This window comes from Ciona robusta, chromosome 1 (assembly GCF_009617815.1).
Source record: "Ciona robusta chromosome 1, ASM961781v2".
Classification (NCBI taxonomy): Eukaryota; Metazoa; Chordata; class Ascidiacea; order Phlebobranchia; family Cionidae; genus Ciona; species Ciona robusta.
The window spans coordinates 12,287,358-12,300,849 of record NC_143235.1 but is presented as its reverse complement, the minus strand read 5'-3'; positions in this window follow the sequence as shown (position 1 = coordinate 12,300,849).

The following is a 13,492-nucleotide window of genomic DNA, read 5'->3' as shown; positions in this document are numbered from 1 at the left end:
ATAACCGAAACGGGGGCGACTCGAGTCCCATAAACAGCCGCCCCACCCAGAAGCCTTTATTCCGCCGAGTAGATAATTAAAAATTCATGACAATATTTTTTCGCTTCGTTAGTTGCCCCGACACGCGCCAAGCGCTTTCATAAGCGTTGACCTGTCCACCCGGCATTCCAGAGTCCCTGCTGACGTCAGTAGCTTTTTCATGACAGTGCATAACATAAAATTGGGAACGGAAAACGTGTTCGGTTCGGTTGTCCCGGTTCAAAAATACCAGCAACTTACGTAATAAGACTCCGAGTGAAATATTGTTGTGTTAGTGTATTGCCACGGTCCGGTACTCGCAAATCCCCAATAGTTGTTTACGAGCGCTTTTTCTCAATTTTGAGTTGAGAGATTGATTACGAAATGAGCGTCGGTTTCAGTCAGGAGATAAAAATAAAGCGAGCGGTAATCGTGCAGAAACAAATACCTGTTTTAAGGAAGTGGCTCAATAGAATACACGTGTACTTAGCGGAGAGAAAGCGTGTATTGGACCTATCACCGGTTAACCCGAAAGACCGCACACGTCACCAATTATAAGACAATGTGATCTATTTGGACTGAGTTTCAATGCTCCATTCATTGATACGAGTGATTGATAATCAGAAGTCGTGTTGCGTTTGACGATTCTCTAATTCCTGGTGTGTCGCGATGTTTTCATAAGATTGGTATTTAGTTAAACGTCGGTTTTGGACATAGGAGATGCATTGTCCTTCGTCGCGAGCGGCGTTTTTAAAAGAAGTCGCGGACAATCAAATTAAACACCGGTAGATATGCGTCTTTTATTGCCAATCGCGAACTTAGAACCAGTTTTTGTGATATTGTAATCCAGTGGTCTCGTATGCGACCACATACACACTTAAAAGTCGTGCTGTTTGCCGCTTTTTCGATTCGATATAAGCGATAATAAACCGCCTTTTGAGCTGTTCGCTTTTGTTCATTTTCTGAGTAGTTTAAAACTTTTAAGCGCCACTTGATATTCATACCTTAGCAGATTTGTGCTTGCGTGTGCTGCCCACATACTCCAGGTCTCATCCAGTCTTATCCACCGGAGTGTTCTGACTTATCAAATATCGAAAATGTTTTTGGAAAAGTACCAGCGTCGTCAGCTCCTACGCTTTCCCGGAATGTGACGACATTTTATCTTTTTTTACCCGAGGATGTATCGAAACACTAAGGACGCGTTTGCGTTTTTAAGTGTGCCTGGAAAACCTCTTAGATTAGGGAGAATTACTTTGTAAATATATAGTAAGGTGGGGGAAGATGGAAACTTCGTTTCATTTTATTTTCTTGTCCAATTTGGTAGTAAACAAAAAAAACTTTCAAAGAATTATAAAACCGTATTCTCGCGACTTCCTTAGACCGTTGTTAATTGTTAAAAACACGATTACGATATTCGGATATTATGTGCTAAAGGTGTCCCATCTTACCCCACAGTACTATACATAAATAGCAATATGCAGAGTAACGATATATTATGGGAAGCAACATACAGCTTATAGTTTACACACGCCTTAACGAAAAAATCGACAAAAATATTCAGACGTCGCCCTTTGGACAAAAACGTTAATCTTCAACAATTACAACTTGTATAGATTTAATTGCCAGCCTTGTTATCGCCATAAAAAGGTGACTAGACACAAGGCGCATGCCATAAATTCCATAGCGGGTGCATTGGTCCACGTTCTATTAATAATTTCCACGCTCAGACCCCCGATAACACTGTTAAGCACACACCTATACTGTTGTAACGCTATAAGCGCTTTGTTTTCTTACACGAGTTAGCCAATAACAAATTGTGTACCCACGTGATTAGCGAATTTCGTTCCGTCATAAAAGCATGAAATTCCTGGGTCCCCTAACTTCTGGGAAGCCTTCAGTTTGACTTAACAGGCCAGGAACCCACTGTAGTGTTACTAAAACTACCAAACATCATTTGACGTATTTGGGCTATTTTGCGGTACGAATTTGCGTGATAATGTAGTCAATGCAAACAGAAAACGATGGAATGTTTGAACTGTTACATCTAACACGGGGGGTGATTAGAGTTGTCGACATAATTCAAAAGTTTGCCCCATGACTGGTTTGAATGATTATCTCTACTACGGGAATCGTTACACGCCATAAAACTTCACGTAATCCGTGAAAAGTAAATAACGGGTTGATAATTCATTCGCTGGTACGTAGGCTCGCTAAAAACAAACCCGGGAGCTGGAAACAGTCTAAATGTTCCCTTATGCGAGAGAATGCCCATCCCACACGCCCTATCGCCGGTGTATCTCACGCTAGCAGTGACTGGCACTCATAAGAACCAGTTTTACGAAGGAACCGCCCGAACCAAGTTTCGACTCGGGAAGTATTTCGGGCAAAACAACTTTACCACGCTGGTAATTGCCCGTTATCAGTCACATCACGGGTATCTAATCGCTTTATTTGAGTCCCCAATATAAGTTACAATATACTCTATGTGTAATTGTGAATGTCGAATATAGAACTCTGATTAACCTAATGAGCACCCTGGACTGGGATTCACGTGAACTGTAACTTATCTTTATTAACTTGCGCAACTATATCGGGCGTAACACGCAGGAGAATTTTCGAGACGTAACTTGCGGTGAGCGAGATCGGCAATAAAGGTCGCTTTTCTCCGGAATTGATTCCTCCAAATTCAGAACAATAAGCAGCTTGTCCCTCGATGTCCTCAAAGTGCGTCACCGTTAAGAGGACCTGATTCAGTCGCTGTCGCTTATTTATTCCATTGACTCACTGGTTTGGATTATTTGTACGGCTTTGTTTTCTGCCGTCCGCATCTTTAATCTGATGGCGACGCACAAAGAGTTTCCTCGTAATCGTGCTTAGTGTTTTTGTGTTGCGGTGAGACTGAGATGTCCGGGCACCTTGTGGCCTTTACTGTACTAACCATGCTATAATTAACGTCGGTCGTCACCTTAAATTAAAGCTTCAATTTTTCGGCAAAGTCAGTTCAGACCCCCATTACGTAAGCCTACGATGTATCATATAGTTGTTAAAGTTGCATCATTATTTTCGTAAGCGGGGTACACAAAGGACGAGTAATAGCAGGGAACGCGGCCGGCGAGGAATTTTAAGACGCCGCGGCTTATTCACTACCACTTCAAACGAGTTGTTTATCTAAACGGAATGAACTAACAGCACCATAGCGGTTGGGTGAGGTAACCATGCAACAGCTGCGGTGACGAGACTGGATTTCGCAACCTACGGTGACCTCAGGCATATGGAATATTTCGGGCATGATGATTGCGGTAGTGGAACAATTTGTTTTCGTATGGGCGCACGTGACACATTGTCACAACTTTCCATTGAAAGTACCGCAGTCGGAACGTCACATCAGTTTTTAACAAGTAATTTCTCCCATAAGTCGTCGCCTTCCAGAAAGCAAGGGATTACGCCTCACGGGGCGAGGCGATCCCCTGACAGCTTCTACCAACGCATTGAACGGCAGTTGTAAATAAACTGGTACATAAATACATTGCAACTGAAGCGAGAATCAACTTTGCTTTTCTCGTATCCCTAAAAAATACCGACCTTAACACGTCATGGCACTGTCTCGATTTTGAAGATCAATTCAGTTTTCCAGACCTAGCACCTGGCGATAATTTGCCAGCTTACGGCTTGCTATCGTACATATTTGGTATTATAATCTACTCCTTTGCGAACCCAATACGCTTTCATTTGGCGACCATATCGCATATTTAATCAGTGAGAATCGGTATTACTGCTTCCCGTTCCGTGTGTGTGTAAATAGTCATAAATTCCAAATCGTTGTTTGCATTACCCCACCGTTTCAAATCGGCAATAAAACGCCCCATTCGAGGCAATGATAAATCTTAGGCTTACTAGACTTTGCACGCGTCCGTATTAATTCTGCAAGCGTGTCTCTTAGTGCCTTGGTTTTGCGGCGGCAACTGATAAGAGGTCCTTGGCTCGCACGAGATCCCGAAGAGCATGTTAGGTTTAAAACCGCAGCAATTAAACTTCGTAAACAATTCGCCAGACTATACAAGATAACCTATCTACTGCTTTAAGTACAATTATCATTTTGGTTGACTTAATTTCTGGAATCGTCGATTAATAATTAGCTCTCTAACTCGGCGTCAATATTGGCAAAATCGTGGTTATGAATAATCAAGTCGCTACTGCACAAGTTATTGTAACCAGAAGATAAAATGTCCAATATTGCGGCACGTAAACAGCATTCCGTGTCAAGTGCTTCGTGTAACCTGTTTGTCTGTGCAAATATTATTAAAACTCTTGGGAAAAAAGTAACGCTTGGAAAATTTTCATTAGCTTATTATTGAGTCGTAGAATACAAAATGTCAAATAAAGTTTCGAAAACCGTATTTGACTATAACGAACAGCTGTTTATATTTACGCTTCGTGGCAGAGCGGCAGACTGCCGAGTATACATTCAATTTAAGGTTAAGCAAATATCGTAAACTTATTTTCAAACTCATAAACGCGCTAAGATAGCATCGGGCTAGTGTAAGATCTGCAGGCTTTTTAACTTCACGCCTTGATTTGGTAATCACTGATTTCGCAACCATGAACAGATATCACATGCACGTATTCCCATAATGACGTTTTTGTGGTCACTTTGCATGATTTGGCATTTTAAATTCAGCTTTGATTCGATTCATAAGGGCATTAGCGCGGTATGACACCCCGCTTAGATATTCCCGGCTGCTCCAACCAAATTAGATAGAGCGTCTGGTGTTTCTATTTATTCGACCTTCGCACTTGTTGACTACGGAATCGCTATTTCTGCATTTTCAGCAGAATTTCACCAATTTTCGGTCCTCCCAAAAAATTCCAAATTTTGCTTAGAAAAATCAAGTTTGTAGCGTTATTACTATTTAATAACTTGTTAAATAATAAAAAGTTTTATTGCTATTTGGCAAATCATTAAATCATCGCCTTTTTATATGATCGAATATCATAGTTTATTAATATTGGCGAAATTCGAGCCGTAAAATGTCAGCTCTTTATAAACGGCTGTCACTCATTGTAAATGACTCAGTTTTAAAGTTCAGGAAATTAATGTTTTACTTTCGTACTCAACACATGTGCTGTAAACTTTACTGTTAATGTTACGACTGAAAGAAAATGGTGTTTAAACGACTTTGCGTTTGAGTGCGCCAGAAAAACAGTCAACACAAGTGAGCCAAAATTACTGTGTCTACCCCGCGATTATCTGAACCACTTGTCTGGCACAAATTAACCCGCACACGGCCATTACCATCGATTTTATGCGCCGGGATATAAGTGTTGTTTGTACACCTAACAGAAACGAAACCGGCGCCTTGCTGTAAGGCCTTGCAGGCTGCAGCGTGCCTTTGCAGTTCGCTCGGTACCTTGTCTTTTCGGTTACGTAATTTCGTTTTTTGTTACGTAATTTCAGAGTGCCTTTCACTTTGTGAAGTATTTGCGGGGGCTTTTGTTTTCCGTGATCTAATCGAATCAGCACGCGTTCAGGAAACAGCAATGAGAACCCGGCTTTTTGCAACGTCAAGCCGAGCGGCAAACTGGAGCCTTCAGAAAGTAAACGTAATTTGACCGTTATGGTAATCCTCTAAGTGGAAAATTGCACACGCTTTTGTTTCGGAGCTGAAAAACAAAACTCGACCATAAGGGCTAAGATGTATTATCGTCCGTACTCTGTTGACTTGTTTTTGCCAACGAAAACAGCGGGAGTCATATTTCATTTTTGCAAGCATTGGCATTTTAGTATTTAGATTGGAAATTAAAACAGTGTGGCCCATTTAGCATTTTACGTTAGAAAAATACTCACAAAACTGATAAAATGAATCTCTACCTTGCTTTATCCTCGCGTGGCCGGCAGACGACAGTCGTAGGACACGGGTGTTCTGTTCGCATACATCTCGTGCCAGCTTAATTACGAGGTACCATGTATGTTACCTTGTAGGTGATTTTTTTATGTGTTGCTTATAATTTAGACAACCCATTAGTGACCACTGGGTTGGATTAATTACCGTTAAGTGTCTTACCCAAGAACACGAACGCCCACAATGATAGCTGCGACGAGCCTCGAACCCTTTACTTCTGTGTTAGAGGCAGGCGCTATAACAACTTTGCCACGGCGCCGGATTTAACAGACTTTATCAGTACCCTAGAGATTTTATTTGTGCCCAAAACTGGTATAAAGTTATCTGTTCTCAAAAGTGGTAAAATGGCTTGATTATATCTCATGGAGGCGCAATGCAATTCGTTGACACTTTATATTCGTAAATTATTCCTGCAGAATAGCATATTTAGCAAAAAGGACGTTATGGAGTTTACCGCCGAAAAATGATCGGTTTTTAGCATTTGCTTTTGTTGGAAATTATGTTTATAGTAAAGCTATCGTTTGCTACACATCAGTTTGGCTTGCAGGGGTGGACAAGCAACGCTTTGTTTTGCTTGCATCTGTTATCGGAGCGTTCCGGTTCGTTATGAAGATGAAAAGGTTTACGAATATCAGATCATCCAGTTTAAAAATAGACGCCTCATGAGTCTATCATTCACTAGTTTGTTAACCAATTTAAAAGGTTCGCCGAGAAAAGCGCTGTAAAAGCTTCAGGAATGATGTTTTCGTTTATTTAACTTTCTCTGATTAGAGATGAGAAAAGAAGACCCAGCGAACGCTTAGCGCTGATCCGAGCCGGTTCGCAGGAATTCCAGGAACTGTTTTGACTAATGAGTTCCGTTGTACAAGTGGGATAGAATGGTAATTGGTCTAAATTTGCCCCCTGTCATTAAGTGGTGTTCATACCGCTTGTAGTTTACTCTTGCAACCGACTTAAACTTTATCAGCGTTTCTGCTGAAACCGTATTAACATTTCTAACTGACGGATGACTCAGAGAGGAATCGGTACAGGTTATTTGCCGGCTGGACTAAGTTATGGGGTCGTTTTTTTGGAAGATCGTTTTCTATTACATCTCGGCCTCTGAATCATTGCGGATGTGTGCAATACTGTATTTGTTCAAGCAGTAGGGATCGGCGTGCCGGATTTTGTCGGCGTTTATTTCGGATCGTCTTGTTTACATGCAAATGTTTTGTTCGTCAAGACTCCTCGGCGAGGCGGGTTATAAAAAGCAACGTGGACAGTAGGATTATGGTTGCGATCGACGCGACTGACGTCACTGGCGTTTGTTGTCCTGACAAAACCGAAAAGTACACAAGGCTCGAGGACCACGCTGAGAATCGCTTTCAAGTATAGCACTGGACAGTGGTGTCAATGAACAAGTTTCCATTTTTGGGACATCCGTTTTAAATCAACATTCCATTCCCCGTCCGGCTCCGTTATGGACACCGGAACTCAACCCTTGGCTCTGTGTTGGTAACACAAACGTAAACGAGCACAATGGGTTGCCCTGTCTCTGCCCAATCTATAGTTCTGCGGTTAAATGCCCTGCTCTCACCTCAACCGCTATCACATTTTCCACTGGTAATCATCAAGTGAAAACAACACAGAGATTTTAAAAACACGATACAATCAAAGTTTGCGAATGCGTGCATATCTGCGGGTTATGATTGCTGTTTTCATGATTCCAAATAACAGTATTGCTTTTCATTTCTTTGTCGCCATCGTACCAACTCAGTGATGATAAAAGCCTCGCTTCGTCGTCGTTTTGAATAGATTACATCATCGCCATTTTAGCTTGTTTTTACTCAACACAACAGCGCTTAACGTACAACAATGCTTTATTTATTATCTTGTTCGTTTGCCGTTGAAATCGTGTCACTGTGGAGCGACTTATCCTCGGGAGTTAAAGGCCGACTTGTGGGGTGCCTTCAGTTGGCTGGGTAAATTTCAACTGCGTAACCGCGTTTCAAGTGGCGGATTATGTCACTGTAAGAAAGCTTGCACACGCCGTCTTCTGTTTTCAGGTGCATTAGTGCGATTGACGTATATGGCCGGACGCACGTACGGTTGAAATATAAGCACCTTTGCGATTTCACGGGGTTTCGAGAAGACCAAGACACAATGTCTGGTTTTGTCAAAAACTCGCGAAAATAGCTTCCGATTGCGAAAACGCCCTGCATTAACTAAACTGGGGCGCCTACTTGATCTTTACCGCGGATGTTTACGCCAAACTCGGAACAAAGAAGTCGTTTTACCTCCAACTTCGATCCGTCATGACAACGTGAACGAGTCTCATGCAGCATCCGAAGAATGTATGTAATTTGTTGCCAGCAACTGTACAAGGCTGCTTTTATTTCCCCTCCGCTGTAATGAAAGGATGACAACACTGCTACCGAAGACATTGAACACAAGTTGTATTTACCATCAAATTTCATGGGAAAAGCGCACATTAGTGCCTCGAAAATGGCTGTTTTTAACAAAACGATCACTTCCGACTTAAACACACAGCTCGTGCGCGGATTTTTATCTCCATTGTGCTGAAAAATCAACTGGGCAAGATGACAGTGATGGGAGATCCGGTTACACTTTACCCCGAGCCCCAGGTTCGTCACGCGCCGCTGCACCGCAACCTTTTCCGATGACGTAATGAGCTTGGGTTCTCGCTGGGGCGTGCCTGTTTTCCTGTGAGCTGGGTTCTCGCTGCGGGGCTGCTTGCTACTGGGTCAAGGGTTCGGGTGAGTACGTGTTTACCACGTCCAAGCTGTTGGTCAGAAATAATCTCCCACCCCGACACACGGATTTAAGCCTCACGGATTACTTGGTAAATTAATCAATCCGATGTTGTTGCTGGAAAAACACGCGTGGCTAATTCTGGGACTGCGCCTATTTTACGTAAACAGGTCCACTCCTACGTACAAGAGGTGTGTTAAGGGCTTTATTCCTTATTGTAAACAGAAGTGGCGGATATCAGTAGTTTCACGTTTACACCAAATTCGACAAAATTGTTTTTTTCTTCTCAATCAGTTTGGTTTTTATTTCACCATAATTTGGAGTAAACTTCGTACATTAGAAACGATTGACGTACATTAGTTAACCATAACATAATTACATAGGAACCAAGGTGTGTTAATTGAAAACATATTTAATGGATGTGGTTAGAAAAGCCGAGATTATGGCAATAGTACGTGATCCTGTCAGGGCGTCACCTTCAGTAAAGTACCTTATCAGACGGTCAGTCTGAACAAACGCACAGTGTTCGCCACTTTTCGGTTGCGGTTTGCCGGTGATTAAGGACTATTGTGACAGGGCTATTCCCACGAAGCCGTCACCGTGATATGTCAGTGGGAGGTCGAACGTGCAGGTTTCACGAGTTAAGAGCCACCCTTACTAAGCGATAACATCCTTGCCGATAAACGGTTGGCGACATGCCCCGGAAAAAATCACCAGTCGCCCGGCGTGCTGTTTATACCTCAACAAATGACGTGATCGATAGAAGCGGGGGCTCATATGCCGATGCCGAGCGCCTCTGACCTTTTCTGCCGACGTAATCGGCCAAATTTTGCCTTTAATTTCTCCATAAATGCATTGACGGCGTAAGCTAGCGCTGATAGGTTTAAATCGAACAGTCGGTCAGCCTAAACGGCGACTTAACCGACAGCCGGACGTAGCTGTTTATGATGGCCCGGCCTATAACAAAGAAAGGTTGTATTTTTTGCTGAAACGACCAACCGGCCTCAACAATATCTTGCTTTGTTCAAAACCCCGTTCTTGGCGAGAAGTCCCTAAACATAGGGTTGCCTCATAATGCAGGGAAAACCGCCGCTGTGTTTTTTGTTGTGACCTCAGCCCGTATTATATTTGCCATACAAGGCTGTTGCTAATGCAAACACACCATATATGTAGGAGTGTTTATGTTTTATGAAAAAGCAACCACGGTTTGTATTCGGTTCGTTCAGCACCCACGACCCGGGACTTAGTTAAAGCAGTCAGCAAGCTATACCTCAGATTAATTCTAAACAATTACACAACAAGTAATAATGAGATTACCGTTCGAATTCTGATTACAATTAATCGTGTAAATAAACTGGTTCGGTTTTACACGATTTCTATGTATTTTGACGTCATTTCTAATCCGATGTTGACCCTTGGCCATGCTCGATTAATTGCGGCTTCTAATCCGGAAGAACTCGGACATGGTCGGCCGGTTTTGTCTTGGATGTCATGTTTTCACTTTATTACGCAAACTGCTAATTTGGCAAAGAATGGCGTAATACCTTAACAGGATTTCGGCTTTCTGAGCTTTTAGGTAAACAGGCTTTATTCATTACTGCCGGTGTATATGGGTGTCGTCATTGCGAAATCATGCTTTTCATAAGTGGCCGTGTAAAAAACTGGTCGTTCAGTTATTACGTCCTGTGGCACACAGATAATATTCATTTAATTAAAAAAAATATATATTTCGTGTTTCATTTTAAGAGTTTTATATAGTAGGATGGGGAAAGATGGGACACCTTAAGCACATAATATCCAAATATTCTGGTCCTGTTTTAAACAATTAACAACGGTTTGTGGGAGTCGTAAAGATACGGTTTTATAATTCTTTGAATGTTCTTTGTTTACTAGCAAATGGGACGAGAAAATGTGTCCCATCTTCCCCCACCTTACTGTGTTATACATTGTTTTTAAACATGTTTCAAGAACAATCTTTTAGCGTCCCATTTGATAGAAAATAAGAACATTTAACGAACTATGCAACCGTATATCTTAACTACCCTAAAACAGGATCGGTATTTGTTAAAAATACGACAAGAAAAAATGGGATAAGATGTGAAAAGGGTACCCCATATTTACTACAGAGTATTATCATATTATACCTAAGTGACTTCAGTATACTATGGCACTGTATACCGTAAAATTTTCTTTAAATTTTTGTCGTTGTGTTTCTTGTCGCATGCAGCATATACGCGGCAATATGTTTACAGCGTTATATTAAACTTCTAGTTAAAGTAATTTCCAATAAAAAAGAGAATCATTCCATGAAACGCAAAAAAAAACAAATCTATTTACAAAACGCAGATCTGTTTATTAGTTAGTGCCGTGTATTAAAACACGCACAGACCTCACCCCAGGCCATTTAGACAGATATATCTTTGCAAAGCATGTCTCATTTGGTGACTTACGTAAGCGAACACTTTTGCGTGTGCACGTATACGCACAGCCATTTTTGCACGCCTTAACTACGTCATGACGGCCAGCGTTAAGGCGTTCGAGCGTGACCGGAAATCTTATGACGTAACAAGTTTACGTGGCGGCTAAAAAGCAGTCGTCATTTTACAATTTGGACAACAGTTTGTCATTGTTTTTTTATTGTTTCGAAACAATAGGAACTTTGTCATTTGCTCTGACTGGTCCGGTCTTTCCCGCTGGTGTGAAGCCGAGTGACGTCACGATGACGTCAGAGCACTGCACAAATATTTATATCAGCGTGGTATTATGTAATGAATCATATCCCGTTGTTGATGGGTCTTTGTTAATGGCTGGTACTGCTTCGTAGCATAAAGCAAAAGACATTGCCGTGTTGTTATTTGTATCTGACTCTAAATATGAGATTCACTTTAAATCACCTCAAGTCGATGTTATTCTTTTACGGTAGTAAGCAACTAGCATGGCGATTTTTTTTGGTCATATAGGTTCGAAATCCAACATTATATTGTCAAGGCAAATGCTACATGAAAAAAGTAAAGTTTAGTTTATCACTTTTAATGTTGTAATACCGGCGCCGTGGCATAGTTACATTCATTCAATATGTTGAATACAACACTTTAAATTCGGGCACCCATTTCGACATGAATGAATGAATGAAGCTTACTTTATCCTCGCGTGGCCGGAAAACAACAGTGGTTATAACACAGGTGTTCATACACCTCGTGCCAGCTTACGAGGTACCATGTATTAAGTGATTTTTTTGGATTTTTTTCATTTTTTATGTATGGCTGATACGTTGCATAGATCGTGGTTTGGCAGTCATCGTGAGAAAGTACCTACATCTTTTTCGATCATTTTAAAATAATTCATTGGGGCTAAGCTTTTTTGTTTTCATGGCACTGAAAACTTCGGAATCATATAACGATATGATTTAACTAATTCTACGGCTTTAGGAAAGAAAAACGGCACAGTTATCACACTCGCAGTAGGTCCTCAGTCTCACGAATGGAAAATTACAAGATCAATATTTCAGTTAACATTCTGTGGTGTCAAAAGTTACTTAGAAACATCACTGGAAGTTATCAATTGAGACATTACTTTGGAACATTGACATATCACCCTGAAGCAATGAAACATTACGTTATCCCTTAAATAAAAAAGATAAACAAATATAACTTGCCGAACAATGTACTGTCGCCTAAATTAGATATTGCGTTTTTGTAGTCCGACTAAAACTTAATAGTTAAAATTTTGGCCGACACACTTATTTAATGCGTTATGCACCGAAATTGTGTCAACCGACTAAGCGTGAAAATACACCCATACTAAATTTATGTCGTCGAACTAAAAAACTCGGTAACATATATATGTGACCGCGACCGTTTAACTTTAGTCGCAGACGAGAATACCACTCCTGTTTTAAACCTGGACAAGCATATCCATGATACCAGCGTATTCACATAACATCACATTCAATGTATTTCAGTCAAAGACTTTATGGAAGGATTCAGCAATGATAACATCTGTGCAGAATCCAGCAATAATGACATTTGTGATATCTTGAGTGCATAATGTTGGTTGCAGACATAATAATAAACCATCATAATGCAACTTAATGTTTCGTGTTTTTGTTTGGGCGTGTTGTCTTATATACGCAGTTGTTCTTAGTTGTCGGCAGACGCAATGCTGATGTAACAGCATCCACGCACCACACTCGCACTTGTCCTCAGTCTCACGAATGGAAAATTACCAGATAAACATTTCAATTGAACATTCTGTTGTGTCAAAAGTTACCTAGAAACATCACTGGAAGTAATCAATTGAAACATTACGTTGAAACATTAAGACATTACGTTATACCGTATTAGAAAATTCTGTAGAGATGTCAAAAGTTACTTTGGACGCGACGTTTGTACAATCGTTGCCGCTGGGGTCAAATTAGTATGTACTAATAAATTAATTTGACTCCAGCGGCACTGATTCTATTTTTCTAATTCCAAAATATACTATATATAAATATTAATATACTCTATAAAAACATATATAGATTATTTTTACGATCTAGCTTTGAATATGTTATAGCACTACGTAATAATTAAAAATTAAACTTTTTGTTAAGTTCGTAGGGGGGTTCAGAATACAAACATCAAGTATGGGTCATATATCACGAAGCATACATATATTAAATTTTCTTATATGTTCGCGAAAATATAACTTACGCACACATCTATATATGTAGGTCACTAACATACCGTTCCCATAAAAAAATAGATTTTTTATTTTTTTTATACGTTTTTAATTTTTCTTCTGTTTACGGATACACAATTTTTTTTCAATTTTTTCGTGCA